This window comes from Callithrix jacchus, chromosome 6 (assembly GCF_049354715.1).
Source record: "Callithrix jacchus isolate 240 chromosome 6, calJac240_pri, whole genome shotgun sequence".
Taxonomy (NCBI): domain Eukaryota; kingdom Metazoa; phylum Chordata; class Mammalia; order Primates; family Cebidae; genus Callithrix; species Callithrix jacchus.
This window is the reverse complement of record NC_133507.1, coordinates 139,663,211-139,681,938: the sequence shown is the minus strand read 5'-3', so window position 1 is coordinate 139,681,938 and position 18,728 is coordinate 139,663,211. Positions and strand designations below refer to the sequence as shown.

Genomic DNA, 18,728 nt, shown 5'->3' with positions numbered 1-18,728 from the left:
TTACATGTGCATTAAACCCACTGTTGGGTTTCTTTAGGCTTGCTGCCTGACTTCTCTGGGGTCAGAGCACTAGGAATAGAGACACAGGATCTAGGGCCTACAAGCTTTCATCCACAGCCAACACAAACGTTTGAGAGCTGGGAACAAACTGATAGGCCCTGAAATTTGAAAAGAAAGCAGCAGAATTGAAATTAATACATGTTTGATTTAGCTACAAACCTAACATTATGTCAAATGGTCAGCTGCAACTCAGGTCTTCTCTTGAGAGTTCTATGTGTGTTCTATTTATTTATGTGGTTTATTTGCATATGTGTAAGGAGATGTGGGGTGGGCTCTGAAAGTGAGCATGCCTAGAGCTCAGGAAGTCTTGAGGTGCCCAGTCTGGGGTTTGGCCACAAGCTTCTTTTCCTGAGTTGGTAGTAGGACCGCAGAATGTTGGAGCTGGGAGGACCTTCAGGATGGTCTGGCCCATCTCCCATCTATGTTCGGTTGGGGTAACTGAGACCCCACCAGAGGCAGAACCTCCTGATTTACCCCCATGACCCAGAAAAGCCCTTTCAAGGATGACAGCACCCAGCATCTGGGCTTCTCCTCTCAGCTGAAGCCAGTCCTTGGTGGGGCTGTGCCATCCTGGGGCTCCTGGCAGAGCTGGGTTAGAGACAGGCAGGCCTGGGGGCCTCCCCCTGCCCTCTTTCCTCTGCACCACCCTGTCTCCTGTCTCCTTCCTCATGGTTTTGAATTTGTTGACTCCTCTCTGAAAGTCTTTGGACCTTTTCTTTTTTTTTGAGATGGAGTCTTGCTCTGTTGCCAGGCTGGAGTGCAATGACGTGATCTCACCTCACTGCAATCTCCGCCTCCTGGGTGCAAGTGATTCTCCTGCCTCAGCTTCCTGAGCAGCTGGAACTATAGGCGTGTGCCACCACACCCAGCTATTTTTTTGTATTTTTAGTAGATATGGAGTTTCACCAGGTTGGCCAGGATGGTCTTGAGTTCTTGACCTCATGATCCGCCTGCCTTGGTCTCCCAAAGTGCTAGGATTATAGGCGTGAGCCATTGAGCCTGGCTGGGCCTTTTCTTGAATAAAGATTTCCCCTCTGACCTTAGGGGCACCAGAATGAGCACAAGGTTTCAGAGAGAGGTGGGATGAGGGAGGGTGGTTGGATTACAATCTGGGGACTTGCTGAGAGCACATTTTTTACGTTTAATGTTGTAAAGTGGTTGGATGGCCTGTCCTCACACCTGCTGCGGTTCCTAACCCCTTCCTGTGGTGTTTTTCCTTCCCCAGGGGCTCAGTACCCTTGGATTGGCCAAGACACCCCACCAGGTCCCTCCGACCCCCTAGGCTGCTCCGGAAAAGCACTCCCCCATCCCCTTGTGCTGAGTGGCCAAGCAGAAAGCGGAGGCTGGAGTGAATTTGTTCTGAGGTCTCAGTGGCTGCCAGCCTAATTGGCCATTGTGCTGGGGATGTTTGCATTTTTAACAAGAACACTTGGCAATTGGAAAGAATTTTTACTGTCTCTCCATCTCTCCTTGGTGCAGAGTCAATGCAATGATAAATGTTAAAACATTTAGTAAACTATAAAGTGCCAGGCAAATAAAAGGTAAAATAATTAAGGGTGAGGAGGAATTGTGGGAAAGATGGGGCTTAGGATGTAGTTGGCTGTGGGGGAAGGAAGAAGAGCAGACGGTCAGAGTAGTCAGAGTGGGAGGTGGCCTAGGGACAGCAGAGCCGAGAGCGGCTCCCCCTCTCGGCAGAGGGCCAGCTTCTCAGCCTTCAGACAGGGCCCCTCTGTACTTGCAGGACGAGCTGACCTTTAACTGGCCAAAAGATCCTGCTGGTTCCATCCCTCTGCCTGAGGGAATAGATTAGAAGGGAAAAAAGGAAGGGCAAGGGGGCAGGAGAGGCGGCAAGGACCTTCCCTTGCCAGCCCTCTGTCCCTTCTCCCTGCCTGTGGCAGCCTTCATGAGAGACAGTTTAGTATGTGTTTAAGAATGCGGCCTCTGCAGACAAACTACCTGGCTTAAAACCCCTTGACAAGATACCTTCCCCTGGGGCCTCAGTTTGTCTTGCTGTGAAATGGGGATTCAGTTACCAAATCATTTTCAGCCCCTTGAGGGCAGCACAACCTGAGGAGCAGCTACGTGCCGTATTTCCTCAGGAGTCCCTGATACATCAATGTGGCCAGCGTGTCAGGCACCTGCAGACATGGCTAAGGGAGAAGGCCTGGGCTTACCACGCATCAGACCTGGCACCAAGAACTTGGTAGTTACCATTTCATCTGATGCTTCCAGTGATTCTGTGGCTGTTATTATGTCTGGATGGGGAAGCTGTAGCACAGAGGGGTTAAGTAACCTGCCCCAGGTTGCTAAGCCCGTCAAGAAAAGATTTAGGTTTCAAGCCACCGCACTGCCCACCGTGCTGTCCTGGGTTGGCTGACGTCCTAGGGGCCTGCTCTGGGCATCTGGTTGATGGCAGTACCTGGGTCTCACTGAGCCTAGGACCTCTCTAGCCAATACTCTCACCTGTGGACAGACAAGGTCACCCATCTGACTGTTAGGAAGAGGGAGGGTTAAGTGAGGGGGGGCTGTGCGTGGAGCATGGCACCCGGAGGCACTGGGCTTGCTCTGAGGCAGAATGTCAGTGCAGGCAACAGCTCAGCCCCTGCCCCACCCACAGAGAAGAGTGTGGGCCTCTCACTCTGGAATGCTTCTGATGAGTGGCTGGCTTCTCCAAACAGGTAGAGGGATGCATGTCCAAGGTGACCTGGGGCCACTTCTGAAAGTGGCCCCTTGCCTACCTCTTCTATTTCAGGCCCACTGCGGGAGGGTGCTAGTAGAAGCCAGACCATTCCCTCTGAAGCCCACCAGGTGACTAGGAGTGGAGGGCAGGGAGCACTGAGCCAGGCAGTCAGGAGCAGATGTCATCTCTGGCCTGTGTCCTCTTGTGCGGCCTGTGTCCCCACATTGCCTTCTCCTGGAAGTGAAGCATGGCCAGCACCAGGCTCAGAGCTCCTGGTCCCCCAGGAGGCCCTCCTGCTGCTCCTGACTTAACCTTTAGCTCAGGAACTGCTCTGCTTTTAACTCTCTCCTCATTGCCTGCAGTCCCCCAACCCAGCTCCAAGTTCAAGTTTACAGCTTGCAGCACTATGACACTTAGAGCCTTCTCCCAAATTCTGTTGAATTGCTATTCTCTGAAGGCTGACCTCTCAGGCTCAGGGGGCCAGGCCAGTCATAAAGCCCACGAGGGAAGGGACTTGCCAAAGGGGCAGGAAACCCCCATGTATGGATCCTCCTTGGCATTAGCTCAGCTCAGCCTGTACTAACCCCATATCCTGAGTGAAGACCCTGGAAGTAGGCAGAGGTTAGCAATCTTGTCTGGGGTCATGAGACAAGAGGTGGAGTTGATATTGGAATCCAAATCCCTTTCTACCTCCCTTGGAGCTCAGCTTATCAGCACCCCCAAACCCACACCCCTAATTCATTGAGGTGGCTCCTTCAGGGCGGTTGTCCCACTTCTCAAGCCCTAATGATGACAGGGACAGACAACCACACAGGGCAGCCTGTTTCACTGTGGGACGGGTCCAGCTGTGCCTCTGTGTAGCAAACTGAGGCTGTGATAGAGACTTTGGGCTCACCTGCACTTGGGCCAGAAGAAGGGGGCGCATGATGAGGGTGAAGAATCAAATGGAAGCTCAGTAACAAGGACCTCCCACCAGATGATGTTCTCTGCTATGGGACAGTGGCCAACAGCAGAGTGCCTGCCATCTTGGGGACCCTTTACTTCCAGAGCAGTGCCTTCTGGTGAGCCTCATGCCTGAAGTATTATTAGTCCGTTCGGGAAGCCACAGCAAAATGCCGCAGACTGGGGAGCCTGTGCCACAGAAATGAATTTTCTCATAGATTTGGAGGCTACAAGTCTGAGATCCAGGTTTCGGCGGACTGGTTTCTCCTGAGACCTCTCTCCTTGGCTTGGAGATGCTGTCCTCTCCCTGTGTCTTCACATCGTCTTCTTTCTGCATGTATCCGCATCCTCATCTCTTCTAAAAAAGACCAGACATATTGGAGTAGAGCTCACCATAATGATCTCTTTTCACCTTAATTGCCTCTTTAAAGGCCGTTATCTCCAAATACAGTGGCATTCTGAGCTGCTGGGGGTTAGGACTGCAACACAGGAATCTGAGTGGGAAAGAATTCAGCTCATCACACCTGAGAGGGCGTTTTCCGGGTCATATGTATTTGGATGCCCCTGGCCTTTGATACTGAGTGGGTAGGAAGGGAGGGTCAAGGATGGGTTGTGGGGAGAGGTCTGCTCCCCCCCTTGCGGGCGCCTCTGCCTTTCTCCAGTTAGGTCTGCCATCTTGGTGTTCTGGCTTACACCAGTTTCACAGCCTCCAGAAGCCCCATTAGCAGCTTGGCCTGAGTTCTGACACCCCGTGCCCAGATTCCAGGTCCCCATGGGTAGGGGTGGCGCTGTGTTTTTGCTTCTGCAGAATAGAGCAGGCTCCAAATTCCTCTGTAGTGCTCCAGGGCAAGCGTTCTCAGAAGCAAGCCCTGGACCAAGGGATGTGGGCTGCGCTGTGCCCCTGAGAAGCCCGCAGGCTCACCAGGCCTGGGTCCCTCCCTGCCTTCTCATCCACCCCCACCTTTCTGTGACTTCCTCAGATGTCAGTTGTTTAGAGTTTCTCTTGACTCAAAAGAGAGGGTGAGGAATGGGGTTGGGCAAGTGAGGGGTGCTCTCAGAAAGCAGATTGCTCAGCAACAAAGGACAGGGGCATGTGGGGAATGACAAGCTTCCCAGCCTGGCTGACAAGGGTAAGGGGCTGGTGTCCACGTCACCTCTGGGGTTCTCCTGGTTGGCACCCATCAGTCCTTCCTTTGTTTCCATGGGCAATCCCACCAGAACTGGGGGCTGGTGACAGGAGGCCTTGGTTTTGTGCCCAAGCTTCTCAGACCTCAGGGGAGACCTTCCAGCTCTGCAGGGTGCCTGTCCACTCCCCAAGTGCTTTTGTCTGGGGAGGAGCCTCTGCCTGGAGCCAGGAATCCCTGCTCTGTGATGACTTCTCATGAGCTGGGCTTATCCAAGGACTCTGTGATATATATATGTACACACACACACACACACACACACACACACACATATTTTTTTTTGAAAGAAGAAAGAGGGAAGGAAAGAGATACAGCAAACAGGCAGAGAGCAAGAAGGAGAAAGAAAGAAATAGATGAGAGACATGGAAAGATAGACTGGCATGGTTAGACATTGGCCTGGGAGGCAGGAGATTGGGTTCTAGGTTTCTCTGGTAACTCCTTTTCCGTAGATCCTTTTTATTCCTTATAAAATGTGAGGGTTGGAATACATAGTATTTCTCTCTACTGAGCTCAAGCATTGCGTCTTTTCGTGACTTGTGAGGAGCTAAGAGGGGCCTGCCAGGCTTCCCTCTCAGACCTTCCCAACCAACCCATGGGCTCAGAGCGGGAAGAATCATGGCTTAGTGGTGTTATCAGTCAGGAGAGGCTCAGTTATGCCACAGTGACAAATGGTCCCACCTTCTCAGTGGCCTACCCCAACAAAAGCATATTTCTTGCTCATGCTATGTGTCTGCTGAGGGTCAGCAAGGTCTCTGTTCATCACAGCTACTCTAGGCTGAGGGCAGCTTCATCTTGTAATGCCTACAAAACAAGCCACACACCCATGCCTAGCTTTGAAGGGGGCAAGGAAGTTGTGTTAGAAGATGAGAAGCTGGAAATGAGGTTGAACAGACCAATCTCCTGTATAGGGATTAAGGCTGTGGGACCTAGAATCAGAAGATCTGGTTTTAAGCTTTCTGAGACCCAAATGTCTTAATTGTAAAATGGATTCAATAACAGTACTTTGCGTACAGAATTATTGTCTGATATACAATGAGGTAATATACATGAAATGCGACAAGCAGAGTGGTGCATGCTATGCTGGTAGTGATTTGTGTCTGTTATTATTGCCATTGAGCTGCTGGAGAGAGATGACCCAGATGTGATTTTGAATGCGCCCTCTCCTCTTAAGAAAAGGCCCATATTCCCCTTCCCACTCTGCTCTCTGGGAACCATCTGTAGCTGGCTCTGCTCTGGGAGCCCCACTCTTGAGAGTCAGGAGACATGCCTCTGACATCAATTTGCTATGTGACCTTGGAAAAATTACTTCACCTCTCTGGTTCTCAGTTTCCTTATCAGTGAATTGAGGAGGATGGAGTCCAAGAAGGGCTTCCAGCTCCAAAACCCTAACAATGGTGAGGATGCTGTTGCTGATGATGACCGTGGGATGATGGCACTGTGCACTTACCGGGTGCTGGTACCACTGACTGTATGTTCTCTTGATGAATCCTTTCTGAACACCTGTAGGTGGGTGCTGTTTTGTACCTGTTAAGCTGAATAAGTGGAACTTGAAGGATGTGATTATAAAGCTATGTGTTTTGTGTACTGCAACCCTATTTAAGTCTACTCTATGTTTTCCCTTCCCCTAAATGACATTAGGGAAAACTCCATCCCTTTTCTAGTCACTCTTAGGTAATACAAGGTCCTTTGGTTGGTAATAAATAAATATGCCCGGTGCTGGTGAACTTGTTTCTCTCCCTTGTCAGCTTACCTGGCTGCTGTGTGGGAGCGGGGAGGGGGACAGGAGGTGACGGGTCATGGGTGGGGAGGATCTTTAAGTTTTCTTTCTGTTTTCCTGACTTATGTATTTAGGGTTAGGAAGGGGGAACATTCCAGAGTATTCTTTCTTGCCTGGTGAGGTTGCACAGGCATATTCTGTGTGGAGACAGAGACACAAATTGGTGTGTCTTAGGTTCTTTGCCAGTGGAAGATTCTGGAGGCATTGCATGCCATCTGGCTTCTCTCTTACAGCACTTCTGTGGACATTTGGGAGACCCCTGTCCAATTACCCAAAAGTCTTTCTTTTGCTGTTCCCTTTGGGTGGCAAATGTGGTTCCGTTCAGATGCTCAGGACCCCCTTCCTCAGCCCAGTCATCCCTCTCTCCCTCCAGCCTCCTCCTGCTGAAATCTCTCACCCCTGCAGGGGGCCCTCGTGGACAGCATTTGAGGCAGCCCAGGTTGGCTCTCCCTTACCTTGGTCCAAAGTAAATCATCAACACTCTTGGCCTCCGCAAAGACGGGGATTGAGGTGGCCAGTGCGGCCCTGCCCCTGTTCCTGCAGTACAGTTAGGCCCCTGCCTCTCACATCCTCCGTGCGCCTGCGGGCACCTGCTGAGCCTCTGAGCAGGCTCACTGAGATGAAGGAGATGCCTCTAGCAAGGTGGGTCTTGCCGCCAAACACCATGCTCTCCACAATCCCTCTTACTGTCTTCCACTTCCTGATCTTTTCACACCTTTGATATGTATGTGTGTGCGTGATGTGTATGGCGGTATAGTTTGGAGCCACAAAACACTTTTCAGCCATCACGCTCTTTTTAAAAACGTCATAGCTGTGTAGATATAATTTAATACTTTAAAACTTTACCGGTTTTAAGTGTGCAATTCAATGGGTTGTAGTATATTCGGGCTAGTACAACCATCACCATAATCTAATTTTAGAACAATTTATCACCGCCAGCCCAAGAAACCTTATAACCAGCAGCAGCCACTCCCATTTCTGCCCCCAACTCCTAACCCTAATCTACTTTCTGTCTCTGTACATTTGTCTGTTCTGGACATTGTAGGTAGGTGGAGTGATGATGCAATAGGTGGTCTTTTGTGTCCGGCTTCTTTTATTGACCTAATGTTCTCAAGGTTCGTTCATGTTGTAACATGTCTCAGGACTTATTCATTTTTGTTGGGGAGTCATATTCTAGTGTAGGCCGTACCGTATTATGTGTATCCATACTTCACCATCAACTGATGAACATTGCATTGTTTCAACTTTTTGGCTTTTATGGAGAATGCTGCCATCAACACGTATGTGCAAGTTTTTGTGTGGACTTAGGATTTCGTTGCTCTTGGGTTGACAGCCAGGAGTGGAATTGCTGGGTCACGTGTGTCATCATTTGAGGAATGGCCAGACTGTTTCCCAAGGGGCTACACCATTTGGCGTTCCTACCAGCAATGTATGAAACTTTGTCTGGATCGTCACCAACACTTACTTTCTGTTTTTGGGATTCTAGCCATCCTGGTAGGCGTGAAAGGGTATCTCATTGTGGTTTTGATTTGTGTTTTCCTAAGAATCAATGCTGTTGAACATCTTTTCACGTGTTAATTGGCCATTATGGATCTTCTTCAGAAAAATGTCCATCCCTATCCTCTGTTTACTTTTTAAAGTTTTGTTTTGTCTTTTCATGATTGAGTTGTAAGTATTTGTTTTATATTCTGGCAAGAAGTCCCTTATCAGGTATATAATTTGCAGCTGTGTTCTCCCATTCTGGGTGGTCTTTGCACTTCTTGACATCAGTCATCTCTTCTACAAGCCTTGCATGGTGATCTCCTGCCTTAGTTTTGAAATGTGCCATTCATTGTCCTCAGGCCTCTTTGAAAACTGAGACTCAAGTACTTTCACATGAACATCTGGTCACAAACAGTGTTCCGATTTGATAGATGAGGAAACTGAGGCAAGAAACAGTGAAGTTAAGGACCTCATCCAAGGAAGCGTCCTGGAAAAATGGTGAAGGCAGGATTCCAACATGGCAGGTCTGGAACCAGTCAGGGATCTACACTGCTACCTATCATTTTGTGATCTTCATCTGTAGCCCAAAATGCTTTGGGCTGTGTGGCCTGTTGTCTTTTCAGCTTTAGAAGAGGTGCCTGGATTGACCTGGAAGGGCTACCCCATTATATGGAAAGGGAGGCTGAGTTTCAGATCCCTGGATGACAGCAGCGAAAAAGCCCATGAGTTCTGCCTTCCAGCCAGCCCCGGGTGTGTGTAGCCCTGTCTCCCTTCATCTCCTGGGGCCCAGGCCAGATGGGAGAGTGGTGAGGTGTCCCCGGGTTTGAGAGTGAGACAGTTCAGCAGTGGGGAGAAGAGTCCCTGTGTTCACTGTGGGTGGGGCTGTGGGAGAGAACTCATGTACACCACAGTGTTTGCCCTTGATGTATTTTCTCAGGGTCTGACATTCTTGCCTTCTGAACTTTTGAGTAAGATGTGGGAGGAACCAGCAGAAGAGGGGAGTACAGGATTGCAGGTGGTCCCAGATAACTCAGGGAAATAGTCCAAGATTCCCAGGGAATGATACCTGTGCCCCCTGAGTCTGAGCAGAGGGCTTCAGGGGCGAGTTTCTGTATGTGGGTGCTGAGAGCCTGGGATTCGACCCTGAACTGATTTTGCTGGGAAATGGTCACTTGGCCCCCAGAGGGGACAGCCCTCCTGATCTGTCCTTCAAGGTGGTGGGGGCAGTAGCAGGGGAGGGAGAAATTCAAAGCTGCTATTGAAAGCTTCTGTCCTTGGTCTATCACATCATATAGGACAAAGGGCTGAGAGACTAGCAGGAGAGGTTTGGGTTAGCCGCCTGGTAGAAATTCCCAACTGTGAGAGGGTGAATCAGCTGTGGCAGGGAGATTGGCCCTCTTGTCCTCCTGGCCCCCTTAGGCAGAGACGTTGAGGGGCAAGAGGAGTGGATCTTAGTGTGTGCTGGTCTGCATAGAGGCCAAGACAGAGGCCTGGATGAAGCAGCTTCTTGAGGAACGTTCTTTGTTCCTTTGCCTTCTCCAAGAGGGGAGTCTTCTCCTGATTCACTGGCACAATCAGAGTCTTGAGAATTCAAATACAAGGCAAGCCTGACCTTTCGGGTAAAAAGATGACACCACTGACCCAGCATCTGCCAGCCACCTGCTCACACTGTCCCCTGTCGAGCAGCGCTGGGTCTGTCTCAGTGCCCTCAGACCCTTAGCTGGCCCTGCTCTGTGAGGCAGCTGGCAGGCTTGGGGAGCAGCCTCTGCCCATGCAACACAGGGTAAACTAATACCCTCACGAGTGAATGTGCCTTTGGTGCTCTGCAATCTCTGCCATCGGGTGCAGGCTGGAGGCCGGAGCCGTGCTCAGAGCCAGCCAGAGCTCTGGGCACAGTCTGCTCTCTTGTGCTCAAATATCCAGCTTGAGGCAGGGGACGGGGGAACGTGTACTCTTTCCCCCTCAGCCTCCCTCCCTGTTTCCTCTCCTGCCAGACCTGTAGACGAGTGCAAGCTATCTGGGCCTGTCAAGACCCCAAGATACCAACTCTAATCATATCTAAGAAAAGAAATTTAAGCTTCTATCAATCAAATGCTTTTTCTTACCCACCTAAAGCTGCTTTGCGCCCCTCCCTCCCTCCCTCCCTTCCTTCCTTCCTTACTTCTTCCAAATACTTCACTGGTCACTTGCTGGGTGGTGGGCACTGTGCAAGTCCTGGGGACATAGAAAGCTATGCCCTGGGGCTGTCTGGAGATGGGGCGGGGGTGAGAGCCTGGCGCTGTATCCACTCTGACCCGCAGCCTGTGGGGAAGGGGTTCCATCAAGTGCCATGTCTTCTGGGGATGATTATGATCAGAGGGGCTGGCTTTGCAGAGGGTCTGATTCGAAGGGCCCCTGGGAAGATAGATGGCATTGAAGGCAGAATTGTTTTTCAGATTTAAAAGTGGCGTAACAACTTTGCTCAAAGTCTGGAAAGTAAAAGGGAAGAGAAGCAATTAAATCTGACTGGCTTCCTCACACAATTGCTCTGGTCACTGTGGTGGGGTGGGTGGGATCTTAGCGGAATGCTGGAGGTGGTAGAGGTGAGCTGAGGGCCAGGGCACCCTTGCAGGAGACCAGGGAGGTGAGAACAGTTGCAGTGTGGGGCTGAGGGAGGGGCTGCTGTTCCCTGGGGCCCCCGCTGCTCCCAGGAGCTGAGCTGAGCTGGCCTGGAAGCCCTCACCAGAGTCCTGGGGCTCCACCTGCCTCTCTGCTATTGAAGGGGTGCAGGGGCTTCTTTTCTCCTTTGTTTGGTTTTCAGTTTTTCAAAGCAACTTTTACAAAAGAAACCACACCAAACCCACAGTAGATGTGTCCATGGAGCCTGCGTCTCTTGCCCTAGTGGACTTGGCTGGCTGAGTGCGGCCTGTCCTCACCTCCTCCCTGTGTGGCCACCTGGGGAGACTCCACCAGGCCACTCAGAGCCCCATGCAGGTGGGGGTGGGTGGATGCCACCCCCGGCTCTGTGGGTGTGTGGCTCCCACAGTGGGATTTCTTGCCTTCAGGCTCCAGCCGTCCAGCCTCCCTATTCAGCTCACAGCAGCATCTAGCCTTCTGTGGTAAAGGTCCTCTTTCTGGATTATTCCAGATGATTCTTTGCTGGATCTATTCAGGCCTTGGGTGCTCCTCCCTGCCCTTTTGGAGGCTGGTTTGCTTTGGCAAAGTTGAGCTGTCTTCACTCATTGTCCTGGCCTGGCTTTGGGGCCAATCTCTCCATCAGTCTTGGAGAGGCAGCATCCTCCCTGGAGCCTGCCTGCATCTACTCACTCCCTCCCCTGCCTGCTACCTGGCACCCCGTCTTCCTGCAGCAGACCCCCTCCCTCTTGGTCCACTCACTCTCCCAGTCCCTGCCTTCTGTCTGATGGGCAACTCTGAGGCTGTTTATGGGAAAAGGTTTCAAGGGATCTGAGGTCTGGCGAATGATCAGTCCTTTTTCCTTTCGATAACCCTCCCTCTACTTCCTCAGCTGCTCATGGATGATTCATCCCCTATAAATCTCCTTCTTTCTTCTCTATGTCCCTCTCCCTGGCGTGAGACCTTCTAAAATCCTGCCAAAGTCACTGAACTCACATAGCTTCAGTAATAGGCTGCCTTTATTAAAATTAAGGACTGTATCTTAGAGTGGGCTGGAGGGGGTAGAACCCATGTCCTTGGGAGGTGATAATCTTTAGGTGGGAAGATCCTTGGGAGGCCCTGTAGTGGTTGGGAGCATGGCCTTGGGACTCAGGCTGTCTGGGCTTGAGCCCTAGCTCTACCTCTTGCCTTTTGTTCACCTTGGGTGAATTATTTAGCCTTTCTGAGCCTCAGTGTTCTTACCTGTAAAGTAGGGAGAAGGCTAGTACCTGTCTTATTATTGAGAATTAAAAGAAATAATCTGCGGGTACCTAGCTCAGACACTGTTTAAGCATTAGCTTTTGCTAATACCACTACCTGACCTTGGGTGGCATCTTATAAAATACTTCCCTGAGTTCACCTTCAGCCATCCCAGTTCTTGAGCTAGACTTTGAACTGAGGCCTCTGGCTGCAAGTCCAGCGTTCTTTCCACTATGCAGAACTAGGTGTCTGTGAACCTTTTCCCCATCATCATCCAAATGCCAGGCTCCATCCCCAGGTGTGACTCACTCCCTCTGCTCAGGGGTCCTGCCTCCCTGACATTGGTCATCACTGACGGCCAGACTGCAGGTTATGGCCTCCTCCCTTTGAGAAAACTCTTCCACATGTGGAAGGGTGGGAATGACATGAGGATAGGCCTAACCTTGAGTCCGTGCGATTGAAGAAGATGAAGAGAAGGAAAAAACCCACATCATCTACGTTCTTTGGTACATAAGCTATCCTCAGTCACATTTGCTTCTTCATTCAACAAGTGTTTACTGAGGGCTTACTCTGTGCCAGTCACTCACTGTTCTAGATGCTGAGGACAGAACAATGAATGAAACAGAGATCCCTGCCATGTGGAGATTCCATTCTAGTGGAGGCAGACGATAACACATTTTTAAAAAGACATAATAAGGAAATAACAGAGCCTGTTAGAAGTTAAGAAATAGTCTGGGAAAAATGGAGCAAAGTAAGGGTGATTGGGAATGGGGGCACTGAATGAGTTGATGGTTTTAAAAAGGGGAGTTGGTCAGTCCAGGCCCTCTGAGGAGGTAACACTTGAGCCAAAACTTGAAGGAGGTGCAGGAGCTGGCCAGACAAATATCTGGAGAAGAGCATTATGGGAAGAGGGCACAGCAGGTGCAAAGGCCCTGAGGCAGGGGCCTACCTGAGATGTTTGGGAAACTGGAAGGAAGACAGTGTGACCAAATGGAGGTTGTGTTGGGAGATAAGGTAATGGGGAGTAGATGACCTGGGGTCTGGTAGCTGTGGTAAGGATTTGGTTTTGCCCTCAGCCTCTTTGTCCAATGATACCTTATAAAGATCTTTCCATAATAGCAGGTAAAGAGTCTTCTCATTTTGTTCAGCTGCATACTATTCCACTGTATGTGAGGACTATGTTTTAATAACTATGTTTTTAAAACTGCCTTTACATCATGGAAACATTTAAGTTGTTTCCAATCTTTTGCTGTTTTCAAAAAATGCTGCAGTTAATAGTGTTGTACATATACCATTTTCATTTGGGTAACTCTATCTGTAGGACAGATTTCTGGAAGTGGAATTGCTCGTGGAAGAATATATGTGCAAAGAATTTTATAAGCAGGTCCAGATTGGCCTTCGTAAGGATTGTATTAATTGATGCTCCCAGTCAGTGATTTGGCTGGGGATGAGGAGAATCGTTTCCCCACCTGACCTCCTTTAATGTACACCTCCCCCATATGTGAGATACTGTTAGGTACCCATAATTTCTTGTACTCCTCACAACTCTCCTGTGACCTAAGTACTCATGTTCCTATTTCACAGCTGAAGAAACAAGCACAGAGAGTTTAAGTAATTTACCAATGTTTACGCAGCCAGGGAGGGATAGAGCTTGGATTCTGACACCCAGCATTTCTCAGCATAGCATTTCTCACCATTTTTCACAAGGTAGGAATCCTGAGGATCCCTGCCCTTCTGCCCCATGCAGTTGGGGTTTGAGAACCTAGGGAACAGGAGGTGAGTAAAAATGGGCAGCATGCCTGTACAGCTCTGCCCAGTGCTGTGCCTGTGTCCTGGAGACCCTTGCAGGCTAGTGATGGGGGAGGGGAGAGGCCAGCCCAAGGGATCTGGAGCCACAGTGGCTAAGCTGGTCAGCCTCGGCCCTCTCCCTGTCTCCTCCCTCTGCCTGGGAGGCTGGGGACTAGCTAATTCTGCTCTGGGTGAGGAGCTGCCTGCTGCTGTCTGCCGGGTCATCTTGCTCCAGGATTGAGTTTCAGCATTTCACCGATGAAAATAAATCAGCCCCTTGATTGTCCTGCATGGCCTGGGAACCTCTGCAGCCTGGCGTGTATTTACAGACTTCCTGTAAGTCCCTGTTTCTGTCCTAGCCTCAGGGGCTCCATGGCTGCTGCAGAAATAGTCTCAGATGAGATTGGAGCCTGAAGCCACCCGGGCAGGACCAAGTAGGAGAAGAGAAACAGGTCCGCAGAGTCCAGGGGCTCTGGGATCCAAACAGGGCCTGGTGGTGGAGTGTCTTCTCTGAGTTGTATCCTTGAGGATTAAGATCCAAACAGGACATTAGGAATCCCCTACTTGCTGTCAGCCATTGCACAGGGGAGTAAACTGAGGCTTGTCCAAACTCACCCCTTAGGATTCTGGCCCCTTGGCTCCCAGTCTGCAGCTGCAGCCAGACCACATTTTCTTTTCTTTCTCTCTCTCTCTTTTTTTTTTTTGAGACACAGAGTCTCGATCTGTCTCCTAGGCAGGAGTGCAGTGGCACGATCTCGGCTCACTGCAACATCTGCCTCCCAGGTTCAAGCAATTCCCTGTCTCAGCCTCCCAAGTAGCTGGGACTAGCAGGTGCCTGCCACCATGCCTGGCTAATTTTTGTATTTTTAGTAGAGATGGGGTTTCATCATCTTGGCCAGGCTGATCTCGAACTCCTGACCTTCTGATCCACCTGCCTCAATCTCCCAAAATGCTGGGATTGCAGGCTTGAGCTACCTCACCTGACCAGTATTTTCTTTAGGTCTGTTTGTTACACTGTGGCTGGTTAAAGGTCTAGGGACAGAATTGGAGAGGTGAGTTTTAGCTGCTGCTGGAAGGATGGAGGTCTGTCATTCAGGAGAACCCTCTTGCCTTTGAGGAATCCGAGAAACAGAAACAGGTGCCAGAACTAGATTTTCTAGATTTTCTGAAAGTTGAGGAGAATCCTTTAACCCCATACATCTGTCTAGATGGGATGAGTGACCATGGCTTGTAAACAAGGCAAACTGAGGGTTAAGCCCTGGCTCATTCTTATGCAAAGGGGACTCAGGAGTCTCACCCCAAAGTCCCTTTTCTCCTGCCCCCCCTTTCTTTGCTCAAGCATCATTTGCACTCACAAGACTATCCCTCAGGGACATGAGGTGTCCTGCCTCAGACAATCCTGGCTCCAGGATACTGGGCCAGGGTGGTCAACCCCAGGCCATTTATCTCCCTGTTTCCTGGGGAAGCAGCAACAGAGCTGTTGGTGGGTGCGGGGAGCTTCAGACTGCCTGATCTTTACATCTTTACAGCCAGTCAATGCCCTGGCTGCTCATCTGAGACTTACGCCTTTGATTGCTTTAAAAAATTGTTCGCAGCAAAGTGTTCTTGGATATGTGTTCTCCTTTTCTAGGGGCAGTGAGATCAGATTTTGATATGAAAGCTCAAAGCTTCTCAGATCTCTCCTTCTTCCCTTTCTTCCTATCTCTGTCTGTACATTGCTTGAGAACCTTCCAGAAGCAGATGGGTGTTCCTTATGTGATGCAAAAACAGAAAGGCCCAAGGGTGGTGTCCTGGCTCCTGTCTCCTAGGTAGGCCTGTGTTCTATGGTTTGGTGGCCTCTGCATGAGTGAGTCACTTTCAGCCTAGGCCTAAATGGACTTATTTAGGGAAGGAAGCAGATACCCACCCAGATCCTCCACCCACCTCTGCACCTACTCATGCATGGAGCCACATGGACCCCTCTGCACACACCCACCTCTCATGCATGGAACCACATGGACGCCTCTGCACACACCCACCTCTCATGCATGGAACCACATGGACGCCTCTGCACACACCCACCTCTCATGCATGGAACCACATGGACCCCTCTGCACACACCCACCTCTCATGCATGGAACCACATGGACGCCTCTGCACACACCCACCTCTCATGCATGGAACCACATGGACCCCTCTGCACACACCCACCTCTCATGCATGGAACCACAGGGACCCCTCTGCACACACCCACCTCTCATGCATGGAACCACAGGGACCCCTCTGCACACACCCACCTCTCATGCATGGAACCACATGGACCCCTCTGCACACACCCACCTCTCATGCATGGAACCACAGGGACCCCTCTGCACACACCCACCTCTCATGCATGGAACCACAGGGACCCCTCTGTGTATACCCACCATGCATGGAACCACATGGATCCCTCCACTCACACCCACCTCTCATGCATAGAACCACATGGACCCCTCTGCGCGCACCCACCTCTCATGCATGGAGCCACACGGACCCCTCCATTCATACCCACCTCTCATGCATGGAACCAGATGGACCCCTCTGTACATACCTGTTTCTTATGCATGGAACCACATGGGCTCCTCCGCACACACCCACCTCTCTATGTGGAACCACATGGACCTCTGGCCCCACTGCGTAGCCCCAGCCATCAATTTTGGGAGCTGTAATGATAAAACTGCCCAGCTAGTTTGGTAACCCAACTTATATGTGGATGCTGAGACCTGTTTTGGGTCAAGAATAAGTGATTGGCCTCACTTGCAGAGATGGTTTCATTTGTCTGAATTATAAACCCCCCTGAAGCAGTGTTCTACTTGTTTCCAGAAATGCTTTTGCTGGAAAGCATGCCCTGGTAGCACTGTGAGGATGAATGCACAAAATTCCCGGGGAATCGGTTTGATGGGGACAGTGCTCACTTGGCTGCTGGAGTTTGTTATAAACCAGCATTGTGACTTTATTGCCACTCTCCACTCCTTTTTTCTTGCTGCATCTTCTAAGACCTGACCCTTTGCTTCCTCCATCTCCTTTCTGGTTTCTGCTTCCCAGAAGGGAAGCAGAAAGAGCATGAGTGTCAGAGTCAGACTGGCAATGTAATTCTGAGCAAGCCGCAAGGTCCGAGCCTTAGCTTCTTTATCAGGAAGATGGGCATAATAATGCCCACTTCGAAAGGCAGTCATGGACCCAAACAAGGGGACCTCCATTAAAGTGCAGGTACATAGTCAATAACGTGCCTGCCTCATTCCATTCTACCCTCTCCTTCACCCTCACTCCCAAAGCCCCTTATCCCCTCTCCCAATTCTCCCTCCATCCTCCGCAAGTGAGGACTGCCACGGACATGGTGTCCATGTCCTGGGAGCAGTAAGGGTGGGGAGAAGCAGGAGGGCAGTGAGTGGATATATTCTGACCCTCATCCAACACGGACATCTGCCTGAGTGTTGACAATTCCCTTCCTGAGTAATCCTCTGGCACTGGGGCTCCTGTCCTATTCTCTGGGCCTGGCTCTTCCCACTGCCTTCCTGGGATGGGGAGTTTGAAGACCCTGGAAGGCTAAGGCCCTGCCAGGGATGCCTGAAGCTTGCCCTGCTCCTGTGGCCCTGCCTTCCCTGTCCACTGGGCTGGGAGGCAGGGAAGAGGTCCTGGGGAGGTCTAAGGACATGTTTTCATCACATATGCAGCTGCTGTGCCCACCCCAGGCAGCGGGCTCTTCCTCCCTCTATTCCCAGGTGTTTGAGACCTTGACGCCATGCCTGTCTTGGGGGACCACTTCCTTCCCCCACCCTGACTACTCCCTCCAGCCACCCCTTTTTCTTCCTTGATGGCTGTCCACCATAGAACCAGAAGTTTTAGGGTTTGAAGCTTATCTCCTCCCGCTCATTTTACCACTTTGGAAACTGAGTCCCATGAGAAGGAAATCACATGCCCAAAGTTAAGCAGTGAAGTCGTGACCCAGTGGGGGTTGAAGCCCAAGACTCCTGAGTCTCAGTTCAGAGATCAGACTGTTCTACTCTAAGCTCCTTCACCCCTCAGTCTAGCTCAGGGCTTCTCACCTGCGGTACTGCTGGCATTTGGGACTGGATAATTGCTTGTTGTGGAGTCTGTCCTGTGTATTGTAGGATGCTTAGTAGCATCTTTGGCCTCTATCCATTAGACAGCAGGAGTATTTCTTCCAAGTGCGATAGCCCCAAATATCTGCAGTTATTGTCACATGTTCCCTGGGGGGCCCTGGCTACCTTGGAGGTGCTTCTCTTTCCTCTAACCTCTCATCTCTGTGAGCTGATCTCTCCCTTCACTGGAGACACTCTGTTCTGTTTCCTCCTTCTGTCCTGGGATGGGGCTGCTTGGAAACGAACACACTCAGCCATTCTATTCTTTAAGAGAAAGAACAAAGAGCCAGGGCAGGAATGTGGCTTTATACCTACCAATGAAAAGAAAGAGCTTGACAGGAAGGGGCTAAGCCTCGGGAGGGGGTGGCCATGGAGGCTGGACAGCCTTCCTCCCTGGAGAGACCCCTCAGTGTGAGTGAGGGGCCCTGGCCACCTGGCTCCAGCCATAGGTCTGCTGGCCAGAAGGATGGTTTAGAGGGATTGGGGGTATTTGCTTGACCTACATTTGGGGAGTTTGTCTTCATTATCAAATTGCCCGCCAGTGTCCCACTTTCTTTGCACAGCTAGACCTGCAGACATTGGCGGTTCTTCTATAATGAGAGTTCATAGTCTCCCAGCACTCATCTCATGGTGTCTGACTGAGATTTGGCAGTGGGGAGGACTCCCTCGGAGAGCCAGGGGCCCTGGTGGCATTCTCACTCCAGCACTGACCATCTGTGACTGTGGGAAACTATTTTCCCCTCCCTGAGTTGGACAGATGAAATCAGGTGGGTGGGTTAGGCCGGATGAACTCACCACATCCTCTGGCTTGACCTTACTGGGACTCTAGCAAATGTCCTGGG

General features: G+C 50.7%; 1 protein-coding gene across 48 annotated transcripts in view; it reads left to right on the top strand.

The window, feature by feature from the left end:
• TNS1 (tensin 1) overlaps positions 1-18,728 on the top strand; it is a 241,793-nt gene that overhangs the window by 160,100 nt on the left and 62,965 nt on the right. The gene's annotated exons all lie outside the window — the stretch shown is intronic.